Consider the following 13,967-nt stretch of genomic DNA (forward strand, 5'->3'; position numbering starts at 1 on the left):
GAGGAGGGACTACTTCCAAACTCATTCTATGAGGCCAGCATCATTCTAATAGCAAAACCAGGCAAAGACACCACAAAAAAAGAAAACTACAGACCAATATTCCTGATGAACATAGATGCAAAAATACTCAAAAAAATATTAGCAAACCAAATTCAAAAATATGTCAAAAGGATCATACACCATGACCAAGTGGGATTCATCCCAGGGATGCAAGGATGGTACAACATTTGAAAATCCATTAACATCATCCACCACATCAACAAAAAGAAGGACAAAAATGACATAATTATCTCTATAGATGCTGAAAAAGCATTTGACAAAATTCAACATCCATTCATGATAAAAACTCTCAACAAAATGGGTATAGAGGGCAAGTACCTCAACATAATAAAGGCCATATATGACAAACCCCCAGTCAACATCATACTTAACAGTGAGAAGCTGAAAGCCTTTCCTTTAATATCGGGAACAAGACAAAGATGTCCACTCTCCCCACCTCTATTCAACATAGTACTGGAGGTCCTAGACACGGCAATCAGACAACACAAAGAAATAAAAGGCATCCAGACTGGCAAGGAAGAAGTTAAACTGTCCCTGTTTGCAGATGACATGATATTGTACATAAAAAACCCTAAAGAATCCACTACAAAACTACTAAATCTAATATGTGAATTCAGAAAAGTTGCAGGATACAAAATTAATACACAGAAATCTGTGGCTTTCCTATAAACTAACAATGAACTAGCAGAAAGCGAAATCAGGAAAACAATCCCATTCACAATTGCATCAAAAAGAATAAAATACTTAGGAATAAACCTAACCAAGGAAGTGAAAGACCTATACTCTGAAAACTACAAAACACTCATGAGAGAAATTAAAGAAGATACCAATAAATGGAAGCACATCCCGTGCTCATGCATAGAAATAATTAGTATTGTCAAAATGGCCATCCTGCCTAAAGCAATCTATAGATTCAATGCAATTCCTATCAAAATACCAACAGCATTCTTCATCGAACTAAAGAAAATCGTCCTAAAATTCATATGGAACCACAAAAGACCTCGAATAGCCAAAGCAATCCTGGGAAGGAAGAATAATGCATGGGGAATTACACTCCCCAACTTCAAGCTCTACTACAAAGCCACAGTAATCAAGACCATTTGGTACTGGCACAAGAACAGACCCAAAGACCAATGGAACAGACTAGAGAGCCTTGATATAAACCCAAGCATATAGGGTCAATTAATATATGATAAAGGAGCCGTGGACATACAATGGAGAAATGAGAATCTCTTCAACAGCTGGTGTTAGCAAAACTGGACAGCTACATGCAAGAGAATGAAACTGGATTATTGTATAACCCCATACACAAAAGTAAACTTGAAATGGATTCAAGACTTGAATATAAGTCATGAAACCATAAAACTCTGAGAAGACAACATAAGCAAACATCTCCTGAATATAAGCATGAGCAACGTCTTCCTGAACCCATCTCCTTGAGAAAGGGAAACAAAAGCAAAAATCAACTCATGGGACTACATCAAACTAAAAAGTTTTTGTATGGCAAAGGACATCACCCACAAAACAAAAAGGCATCTTACAGTATGGGAGAACATATTTGTAAATGACATATCTAACAAGGGATTAACATCCAAAATATATAAAGGATTTACACACCTCAACACCCAAAAAGCAAATAACCCAATTAACAAATGGGCAGAGGATATGAAGAGACAGTTCTCCAAAGAAGAAATTCAGATGGCCAACACACACATGAAAAGATGCTCCGCATCACTAATAATCAGGGAAATGCAAATTAAAACCACAATGAGATATCACCTCACACCAGTAAGGATGGCCAGCATCGAAAACACTAACAACAACAAATGCTGGTGAGGATGCACAGAAAGGGGAACCCTCCTACACTGCCGGTGAGAATGTAAGCTAGTTCAACCATTGTAGAAAGCAATATGGAGGTTCCTCAAAATACTAAAAATAGAAATACCATTTGACCCTGGAATCCTACTCTTTGGAATTTACCCAAAGAATACAACTTCTCAGACCCAAAAAGATATATGCACCCCTATGTTTATCGCAGCACTTTTCACAATAGCCAAGATATGGAAGCAACCTAAGTGTCCATCAGTAGATGAATGGATAAAGAATATGTGGTACATATTATATACAATGGAATACTATTCAGCCTTAAGAAAGAAACAAATCCTACCGTTTGCAACGACAAGGATGGAGTTGGAGGACTGGAGTTGGCTCAGTGAAATAAGCCAGGCAGAGAAAGACAAATGCCAAATGATTTCCCTCATTTGTGGAGTATAACAATGAAGCAAAACTGAAGGAACAAAATGGCAGCAGACTCAGAGACTCCGAGAGTGAACTAGTGGTTACCAAAGGGAAGGGGTGTGGGAGACCGGGTGGGGAGAGAGGGAGAAGGGGACTGAGGGGTATTATGTTTAGTACACATGGTGTGGGGGATCACGGGGAGAACAGTGTTATCACAGAATAGGCACATAGTGGATCTGTGGCATCTTGCTGCACTGGTGGACAGTGACTGCACTGGGGTATGGGTGGGGACTTGATAATATGGGTAAATGTATTAACCACATCGTTCTTTCATGTGAAACCTTCATGAGAGTGTATATCAATCATACCTTAATAAAAAAATTAAAAAATAATTATTAGTATATTTAATTAACTATCACTAATAATAATTCTTTTTGGTTTTTTATAATTGGCAGTGTAGTTTTAGTTATTCTGACACTACTGTACAAGTACAAAGGAATAATAAACAATTATGGAGATTTTTAAATTCTGTTAACTCCTGTGTCCTTAAGAACTAAGATTCTTGGTGTGGAATTTAGCAGATAGAAATATTATAAACGCAGTTAACAAAGACCACTTTAATTCCAAACATAAATGTAGATATTGGTATGAATTTATAAGTATTTTTATATACTAAAATATTTATTCCAGTATTATTTTGTATTTTATGTAATAAAATACACAGTACATATTATATATTAATAATATAAGTCATTTGCATAATGCACTATATAGATATATATGCATAATAATATATATCATATATACATGTGTGTGTATCCTAGCTCTTACCAATGAAAAGGCCTAGAAAAATAACCACTCAAGTAGAAATAAGCATCTCTAGAAGCCAGGTTATGGTCTTGAAAAATCATCTCCATTAAAAGAAACAAGGGTTTCTCAAAGAAATGGCTGATTCAGGGCAGAATTAGGAAATTTTCAAAGTGACCCTGAAACATCTCAACATAGCAAATGGATAACAAGGAATATATCTAAGACCACCAGGATCATGCCAAAAAGACTCAGAAACTGATTCATAAGGCCCCCACTATCCAAAGATGAAACTATTTACATTGCAATAAGACTAATCATTGCAATGGATTGAAAACTATCAAATATATATAAATTATATTTGAAATCCACGAGTTCATAAGAACCAATTTATTTTGAATCCTGGGTAAATAAAAACACAGCACTATCACTAGACAACCAAATGATATATGAGGGGAATTATGTCCTCAAAAATCTTTTCAGCTGTTAAATAAACATGATAGAATTAGGTAGAATGATAGAATAACACCATTTTATAACCCCAAATGAATGTATAGATCTAAGTATTGACAGCCAGTAGCAGCTAACATCACAAAGGAACAAAAATTAGATTTGATATATCTCCTGGTGATATAACACAATGCTGAAGGGATTGAATCTGAGTTCCATCAACATTAAATGCATGGATGAGTGGATGGATATATAGAGAGGTACATATATGTAATAACAAGAGCACATAGTAGGAATTCTAAAATTCATAAAGGAATTTTTAATGTATAAAGGACTTACAGCTTTTAAATTGTAAGATTCTCTTTTAACATTAATTAGCAAGGATTCTGATGAAGTGAGTATGTCCTAGGGCTTTCAAATTAGTACAGAGAAAAGATTTCATAGCGTTCTTTCTTCCCCTGAGGACCTGGAATGCTTTTTCCTTATGGACCATTCAACTGATGGTGCTTTCCTCTAGGGTTTATCATTGCATGAGGACAAGTTTACTGTGTGTGTGTGTGTGTGTGTGTGTGTGTGTGTGTGTGTGTGTGTGTGTGTGTGTGTGGACAAGTTTACTCTGTGTGTGTGTGTGTGTGTGTGTAACTTCTGCCAGTGTGGCTTCCTTCTCAGCTTGTGTGTGTGTGTGTATGAGGACAAGTTTACTGTGTGTGTGTGTGTGTGTGTGTGTGTGTGTGTGTGTGTGTATGTTTCTGTCTGTCTGTCAGTCTGTCTAACTTGTGCCAGTGTGGCTTTTTTCTCAGTTTCATGGTCATAAAAATCCACTGAGGATAAAGAACAGAAGATTAGAGAGGAGGCAAAAGGTGAAACCCAAGCCTGGACTGAATGCATAAACACAGCATTAATCTTCATACTGTGAAGAAACAAAATTTAAGAGGAAAATGCAGAAAAATGGGAGATAGGAGTTGATTTACATTTATATGTATTTCCAGTACATCCAATTTTAGCTTCTCCCCACCAACTTATCAAAATGTATTGATGCATAACTACTTTATCAAGAAAAATATTTCCAATGTTACGTAATGAACTTCATTCAAGGAACCTGTAGCTTGTGCCTATATAAGACCATTGTATTTAGAAAGAATCGTACTATTCAGACAAGAAAAACATAATGTTTTGATTTGGATAAAGACAGATTTCCTTTGGTAAGAAGTAATCCTATTCCTCTGCTACAAAGAAATTACATTTTAAAATTCTCCTTCTGCTGAGCTATAGCATATCACATGAACCTTACAATCTATATAGCATTTCAATCGTTTCCTAATTTTTCTGGCCTTTCTTGATACTTGTTTAAAAATCTCTTTGCATTGGCCTCCTGAGCCTGTTGGAGTAATATGATGAAGCGAATGACCAGAATAATGACTTTCCAAGGTCCTTGTACTTCCTTATTAACATTCAGTTAGCATAAGTCCTGACTTTATTACTGACTACATTGAATACACAAGACACTGACCTCTGCCATCTGCGACTGAATCTCTTCCTGAAGATCTATCAGAATGGTTTCATGTATGGAGGAAGCAAGAGAAAACAAAGCAGCAACCACTTATCTTTCCTATCCCTAGAAATTTTAACACATTCACATCTGCGATCCAAAACAAAGGAAAGAAAGTCCCCTTTGCATTAATTACTGTAAAATCTGGGGTGAGAGGTGGAGCATAACCAAGAAGAAAAATTCAAGATGGCAATCCCATATGCATCTTCCTACACTGAGGTAATACCACTGAATGAACAGAATCAGATATATATAAAACAGAATCAGATATATCCGCCCAACACAAAGCAAAATGACCAGCATATATACCTTATTACTAAGCCTTAAAATCAACTGATAAGACCCAAGGAATGTTTTGATTGGATAATGATAACTTTATCTAGTGTGAATATGGGAAAACCTGACAATTGTTTTACTTTTAATTTATTCCCACACACAATCATGCTCACAGAAAGACTGATGACATTTTCTAAGTATATTATGAAAAGTATGTACCTGGTCTTGAAGATTTTGTTAAGTCCCAGAAATAGAGTAAAGAGACAAGTATAAAATGCACTGAGCTTTGCTCTGAATACTTTTATTTTGACTCTGTCACAAACTTTGGGATGGAAAGTGACTCCAATTTTCTGAGTCTCCCTTTATTTCACAAGAGGATTGCAGAGGATCCTGTGCCAACATGAGGCATTCATGAAGAAATGATCACCATTCCCAGCTTTCCTGGCCTCTACTAAATTGGAGATGCCTTTCTGTCATTACAGAAGAGTATGGCCCCTTATATCTCTACGACCAGAGGTTAAATGATTTGGTCGCATGTCAATTTTCAGAGCCAGTAAAAAAGAAAACCGTGCCAATATAGGCTGTTTGAAAGTGGAAGTTTTCTCTTAACATATTTAATTTAGTTTTTAATGGGGAGGAAGACAAAGAAAGGCAGAGTCCATAGAAGTGACTAGAAGCCATGATGTGACCACACTGGTGTATAGTAGCCCCCCTTATCTGTGGGGATACATTTCAAGACCTCCAGTGGATGCCTGGAACTGTAGATAGTATCAAACCCTATATATACTGTATCTTTTCCTGAACATGCATAGCTATGGTAAAGTCTACTTTATACATTAGGCACAGTAAGAGATCAACACCAATAATTAATGATAAAATAGAATAATTATAACAATACACTGTAATAAAAGTTACATGTATGTGGTCTCTTCCCTCTCTCTCTCAAAATGTCTTATTGTACTGAATTCACCTTTCTCCCTCTTGTGATCATGTGAGATAATAAAATGTCTATGTGAGGCCAGGAGGTGAGGGGAACAACACAGGCACGGTGACAAACCATTGGGCTACTACTAACCTGGCAGTTATCAGAAGGAGGATTATCTTCCTCAGGACCATGGAAACTGAAGCTGAGGACAGCAGAGCCATGGATAAGGGGGGCTACCATATACTAACACCATCCGTCTGTAACTCTGGGTCTTCAGGTTAACAGGTTTCTCTGCTCCTCCGAAGCACCTCCTTCTCCCCATTCCTTTGCCAATCTGCGTGACAAGAGAAGAAATGTAACTCAGACTTGTACTAGAGTACTTTCAGGTTTGTAAAGCTTTCTCAAATATATTATCTCATTTAGCCATTAACACAGCCCTTTGACTTCAATGATATGTGTATGGATATATGCATATGTATGTATGTGTGTATGCATATTATTACCACTTAAACAGAAAACGGAAACTAAGTCTGAAGGAGGATAAAGAGTCCTAAAAAGTTTATGTAACTAGGAAAAGACTGAGCTGGGATCACAACCAGGCATTCAGAATCTAAATTCCCAATGTCTTTTTACATCAAAGCAAGCCACTGATGACCCCAACCTCAGTGCAGCTCCGGGAAGGAATCTTATCTCCATCCTAGATTCATGTCAAAGAAATCCAGAACATGAGAGAAGAGGTTAATGACTTCAGAAGTAAGTCTGGGGCACATAGTACCATAACAAAAGAGAATCAAGGAAACTCAAGTAAGATGCAAATTAGGAGAAAAAAATAAGAAACCTGCATTGGCTTTAACTGGCTATTTGTAAGAAGGGGGCTTTAAAATGATCATAAATCCATAAATTATGTCAATGTTCTATATAGAAGATGGTCATCAGCTGTATTCCATTTCACTGAAAATTAGGAACACCTTGTTTCTTATTATAAAACGAATGTATGCTTACTCCTTAAAAAGTTAAAACCACAAATAAACAAAAAGAATAAAATTACAAACTTTCTTATCTCTTCACCCAGGGATAATCACTATTATCATATTGGTATATGTCCTCTCTGGATTTGCTTTCTATGCATAAAAATATATCCTTTCTTCTACATTGTACATATAATTTTACGAGTTTGCTTTTTTTTCAGAGCAATATGAATATCTTTCTGTATTACTGAATACTCTACAACCACAGCTAAAAGGCTTCATAGCATCCCTTACATGAATATGTTAAAATGTAGTTAACTAATTCTGCAGTGTCTTCAGTATTGTATATTTATAAATAATGCTTCACAATACCCTGGTAAAAATATTATGGTTTTGATAACTGGCAGGGTGCACCATGGGGGAAATTTCTAAAAATAAAAGCTGTATAGTAAATAGGTATGCAATTAGAACTTTTTTTACATGTTACCAAATGGCCCTCCAGAAAGCTTAAACCAAGTTACTTCCACTAACATGTGAGTATACCATCCCCTCACCAGCACTGACTACTACCATTCTATCTACTAACCACATGGTTATACATAAACAACGGTGTTTCACTGTGGTTTCAGTTAGCATTTCTTTAACTATCAGCTAGTGTGAATTTTTTACTCATGTTCACTAGACATTTGCATGTCTTCTTTTGTAAGTTACTCATTTCTACATAAGAAAGAAATTTTGACAGTGACGTATTGCCTTAAGTCTGAATTGTAGAAATTCATCTCTCTGGAGTTCTTTACTATAATTATAATCTTCTACACTAGTTCTAGGAATACCCTTTTGAAAGCAGGAGGAATGAACTGGACGAATTCTTAAAATCTCTCTTTTAGTCCTAAGGTTCCTTCATTCATTTAGTCATCTCATCTTTTGTTGAATTCCATATTACTTCATACAACATTTTATAGGTTTATGTAGAGCTTTCCCATGCAGTATTTAATCTGATCCTCACAGCGACTCTGTTGAAAGGGATTACTAACCTAGGCCCACAAGTGGTTTCAAGAAACACAGGAATTCCTTTAATTGTTTATTAAATTCCATACTTCAATAAATAATGAGTGCATTTTTATACATGTACATTTGATTGTCAGAGAACATTCCATAGTCCGAGAAGTCTTAAAGACTTGTGAAAAAGAGAGGGGAAGCTATTTCAAGCTCTATCTCACAAGTAACATAAAAGCGCCCCCAAAGTTAGTTACTTTGTTTAAGTCACAAGGGTGATAAGTGGTGGGATGAGGACTATAGCTCTGCTAATTTCAAATTCACTGCAATTTCTAGTGTACCTTAGGTGGACATAGGAGCTGTAGAAATATAGAATGTCATCCTGGCCTCAATGAGCCTACTGACGACTGGAGGAAGACTTATGCATGAGTAGTGAAGCAAGTTAAATAAAAAATACCACATTTCAATATGAGATTTCATAATACCAATTACCAGATAGTAAATGACTTCAATTTCAGAAAATTTCTAAAAAGTTCAAATTAGCTTTCATAGAGAAGCAAACTTCTCAACTGAGATTTGAAACTTAGTAATATGAATAGAGGGAAAAGGGAATTCATGGAGGGGTGAGAGAAAAAAATGTTAGTATAGGTCCAAGAGTGGGAATGTGCATATTCCAGAGACACTCAACAGACTACCATGACTATGGGAGAGAATTCATATACATACATGTTATGCTGAGCATTGGCACTGCTCAATGTAGGTTTGTATTCTAGGTCTACTACTAGTTTGCTCTTTTATCCTGAAAAGCTATTTAACTCACCTAAGTTACAGTGAGCTCACTTGTAAAATTAGTATCACCATACTTATCTTGAAGAGCTGCTGTTAAGATTTATACCAGTCAAGTATACAACATGCAGTTCTCACATAGTGAAGTCTCCACAAAGTACCTACCCACCCCCAGAAGAAGATCTATTTGAAAAGATAGGCTGAAACAAGATTTTAGACAGCACTGAATGCAAAGCTCTGAATTTAGGAAAACTATTTAAGATTTGTGTCACTATATAGTAGTGCTATGATAAAAATGATATTTTATGAAGATAAATTTGACATTTGAGGCTGTGATCAAGTGAAGAGTAAAGAGAAGTGGAGTTGAGAATAGTCAAGGGACGACTGAAATGTTTCAGGCCTAAGAGGAGGTGGTAATGTCTAGTCTTAATTTTAGCATGAGGACTAGGAAGAAAGGTATACATAAGAGGAGATGTTTTGAAGGATTTGATTGGTTATAAAAGAACAAGAAGAGGAAGAAAAGAGATAATGGTGGGTGACAATATAGTGCGTGACAATACCTAACGATGCCAGAAATGAGAGCTCATTAGCAAAGGTGAGCATTGTTTCATTTTAAACACATTGAGTTTGAAATGACAACAGAAAGTTCTATCAGTCAGGATTCAGCCAAAAAACACTAGAGTTAATTTAAGGAGAAAAAGATTTAAAGGAAGGAATTAAATGCTTAAAAATAATTGGCAGCATTAGAGGAAATGATTCCTGGCAGAACCTCCAGAAATAACTGCCAGAGGAAGACTACTGAGCTGGTTTTCCAAGGGAGTTGTTACTTTTGCCACATCAGGATGAGGGGGCTTCAGGAGGCTGCCACAGAAATTCTTGATCCCAAGAACCCACCACTGTAACTGTGATCCAGAATTGTGAAGCTGGTGGGGTCACATCAGCTGCTCTCCATAGCCACAGAGCAAGTGACTAGACCCTGAGCCAGTGTCGCAGAAAAGCCCAACACCTCACCAGGACTCCGCTCGGCAGTAGCACAAGGCCAGTGCAGCCAGACTATGGCCTTGCTTCCTATCTGCTGTCCCAACCCCACAGGAATACATCTGGTAGGCAGAACCTATTTTGAACCCAGAAGCCTAGCTACAAAAGAGTCTGGAATATGTAGTGTTTTGTTTTGTTTTTAACTTTTTTAGTTTTCCAGACTCTTCCCTTTAAGAAGGCCCAACAGAAGGCAGTTGAAATAGAGGCAATGCCAAACCACCACAGGCACCATGGAAGTTGCTGTGTAAATGTCCAGGGGCTAATTGTATAAGCAGTGCCAATGCTCACAAGAGAGACTGGAACTGGAGACTTGGAGAAAGATGATATCTGACTTGATTACTTTTCTGTCTGGATATCTTACAGAAAGGAACAATAAAGCCAAAAAGACTTAAAGCTGAAGTTTGCAGCTGGTTCTACACAAATTACCGGTTTATGACACACGAGTACCTCTAGGTGTACATCATGGCGGGACCAAAAAGGCAAGGACTAGCAGACCCTAAGAAATGTCCACAGACAGCTGGCATACTGTGTAACTGCACAACCATGGGAGAGGTCTGGAGGGTTAACTTCCCAAGGTCCCTTCCACCCCATGTGATTAATCTAGGCCAATTAAGCGAGTTTTATTCCCCAAGTGACTGGTTTAAGAATGGACGTGAGAGCTAATTCTGGCCTGTGAGACATGAATGGTGGTTTGCTTGGCAGTGACAGGGAAAAGTTTTGTCACTCAGAAAGAGAGAAAGAAAGAAAGATAAGTTCTCTTGCTTCTTCTGGACATTGTCTTCTTTGGATGTGTCCCCTGGAACTGACGCGGTGATCTTGCCTGAGAATAAGGCCAACAAATGGCAGAGGGGGTAGCCAAGAGAATCACATAGAAGAAAATACAGCAGCATAAAGAACTACTCCACTGGGATTCTATTCTCCCCACACTCCTTTTTAAAATGAATAACAGCACCTGAGTTTTCTGTTATTGGCAGCCAAAGACATCATCACTAATTCCAGCACATTTCCCATGATGCTCTTCATTAGATTTTAAGGGGACAAACTTTCCTCTGTTCTAGCCTGAAATTTCCTCTACAAATAATAATCAATGCATTTTAATGATACAAATAATTTGTATGTATGGAGCACCATGGAATTCTGTATTTATTCTTTAAGATTATTTTATACAACTTTGTTATTCAACTCAATTGAATCAAAAGACTCACATTTATTCTTCAAGATGTAACTGGATCCCAATGTGAGCCTGAGTTGGGTTCACTGTGGGGCTCTGACATGTGTGGGAACATGGGGTGGACTGACGGTGTGGGTCCCTCAGACTTTCATTTGAGCTTATGTTTAAGCAGGAGTTGAGGAAAGAAGAGAAGAAAAGTACAAGAGTGTGGGGAGGTCATGCACGTCTCCTGACCCAGCCCCTGAATCATGGATGCCATCTACGGAAAGAGTCTGAGAAAAGATTTAGTGAAGGAGACAGTTCTGCTGCCAGCATGTGCAACAGGCCACGAGCAGCCTTGCCTGGTAACTCGGTGAGCAAGCGTGACTAACACGGACGAGAGACGCTCTCCCTCCCTCTCCATGGCTAACTTGTGGCCTTGGCACACTGAAGACTCCAGGACTGCCGTCACCTGAAATCTCTCTCTCTTGGTGCTTGGCTTCTCTGGGGATGCTGAACAACCACGGCACGTTTGGGAGAACTCTGAAGTTACAACACTGTTAATGAAGCTCATTGGCTGTAATGGCTGTAGTGCAAACTCTCAAGTCGTTTCAAGGTCAAAGTGTTGTGGAAAGAGGTTAGTGCAAGAGAGGAAGAACTCAGCAGATGTTATGTGGGCATTGCAGTCTACCAGACAGTATACGCATGTATGTGAGACTGCCCCGGTGCCTAAAGTATAAAGTGAGGACACTTTGTAAGAGACTGCCTCCAGATGAGCAGGAGGGATCAGGAACAAGTCAGCAGGGGTTGTCACTGTTAATGTGACCCCATCAGGGGAAACTCAGGCTGCATTATGTGCTCTAGGCTTTGTCTCTGTATAAAACCTATTCATCAAGAAGTTAAGACACCAGAACACGGGCACATGTCTGACACCAAACAGACTGAGATTCTCCCCTCCTGCCCTCAGCTTACGTTAGAGCATACAATAAACACCTGGATACCTGCCCTTGCTTTAGTGGTAAAGATCTTATTGAGAACAGAATTGTGTGTCTCCTGTAAGATTCATGTAAGAAATTTGCTTCAGACTTAGTAACAGGAAAAAATTTGTCTTTCTTGAAGAATGTATGTTTTCTCCTTCAAGACAATGAGGATGCTTTGTTTAACCATAGTTCTCTCCTTCCTTTTGCCCAGCCTCATGCTAACTTTTCCCTTTCTCTTATCATTTCATTTGTTCTAAGTTTTTGCTTATTCTGTCTCCTCTGCCCAGTTTTGTTTATAGGTATCCTAGTGAACAACTGTACATCCTCTCAGGACTGCAGTCCAGGGGGACGGTGGAGGGTACTGGGGCTGTGGTGTGGGGGTCTGGGGGTCGGGGGGACAGGAGAGGGTGCTGGGGCGGTGGGGGGGGGGTGGGGGGGCAGCGGAGGGCACCAGGGCTGTGGTATGTGTTTGTGGGGGAATACCAGGACAGCGGTGAGGGGTGGGGTTGGAGCTAATAACTAACAAAGGGCTCAAAAAAGTGAGGAAGTTTGGCTGAGAAAGAATAGGGGAAGGAAAAAGGATTGAAAAAATGAAAAGAAAGGAAGAAAGAGAAAGAGGAATAAAGGAGGGAGGAGAGGGAGAGAGAAAAACTAAGTTAAAGAGGAAGAGAGGGAAAGGGGAGAAGCAAAGGGGAAAAGCAAGAGAGCCTGACTTTGGGAAACCGCCTCTCAGTGGGCATGGCACCTGCTCGGATGCTCCTCACTTGACCCTGCCCGGTCAAAAGACATGTGGTCATCAGGGAGACAGGAATTAAGAATTTTCCAAATCAAGCAGTAGTAATAACTATTAGAGAGGACACAAAACTCCCCTCTTCTGACTTCTAATCAAGCTTTCTTCCCACTTCTACTATATAAAGTGATAAGAAAACACAAACCAGGACACTGTGTCCGGAGGGCCTCTTATATGTCCATGTCACGGGAACAGAGGAAGCCCTATGTCCTCTCCAACTAGCATGGTAGAGGAGTCGCCTACAGCAGGTTCTCAGAGCAGAGAGTTGATGGCTCAGCACTCAGAGAACCTGGCACTGTCAGGACATGACAGGAGATGGGATAAGCCAGCAGCCTGGAAAGGCTTGGAAGGAAAATCCTGAAGACCTGACAAAACTGCAGGCCAAAGAGAGCGCCCAGATTGTTTATTTCCTATCACATTACAAGTGGCCCAACTCAGCTAAAGTCAGAAGACTTCTTAGTAGCAGAGGTGAAGATTTAACTTTCAAATCAGCTAGGTCTCCTGGTGAAACAAATTAATACTAATACTAGCTTGAGGGATTAATCTTTAGCAATTTATTATACAAAGCAACATAGGTATGGAAAAGGGGACCCTTATCTTTTAGAAAATTCTACAAGATACACAGACATCATCAACCACATGGCATAGCACTTTGTTTGTTATGGTGAAACAGGAAAATCAGTCTTTGTTCTCACAGAGTATGAAATCTAGCCTATTCACGAAGGTAAACGTGGAGGATAAATGAACTCCTTTAAGTTACTCATCAAAACACTTCCCTTATTCAGGCCTCAGGGGCTATCTTTAGAAAGTCAAGGCATGTAATGGATCACTTACTAACTGGACCTCTCATCCTGCACCACAATCCCCCACTTCAAATACTACAGATGTCTTAATAAAGCCACCTTTCCCTACTCACTGTAGGGGGGAATCACGTGAAAGTATTGATCCAAATTT

The 13,967-nt window shown here is 38.8% G+C and overlaps 1 protein-coding gene across 8 annotated transcripts in view; it reads right to left on the minus strand.

The window, feature by feature from the left end:
• LOC140844947 (uncharacterized) overlaps positions 1 to 13,967 on the minus strand; it is a 205,728-nt gene that overhangs the window by 168,199 nt on the left and 23,562 nt on the right. For 7 of the 8 annotated variants that reach the window (XR_012123727.1, XR_012123710.1, XR_012123752.1 and 4 more), the window contains exon 3: positions 6,456 to 6,639. The gene's annotated coding sequence lies outside the window, so the exon portion shown is untranslated. Of the gene's footprint in view, positions 1 to 5,073; positions 5,101 to 6,455; positions 6,640 to 13,967 lie in introns of those variants that run through there. The other variant, XR_012123773.1, reaches the window with a different exon arrangement.

This window comes from Manis javanica, chromosome 1 (assembly GCF_040802235.1).
Source record: "Manis javanica isolate MJ-LG chromosome 1, MJ_LKY, whole genome shotgun sequence".
Taxonomy (NCBI): domain Eukaryota; kingdom Metazoa; phylum Chordata; class Mammalia; order Pholidota; family Manidae; genus Manis; species Manis javanica.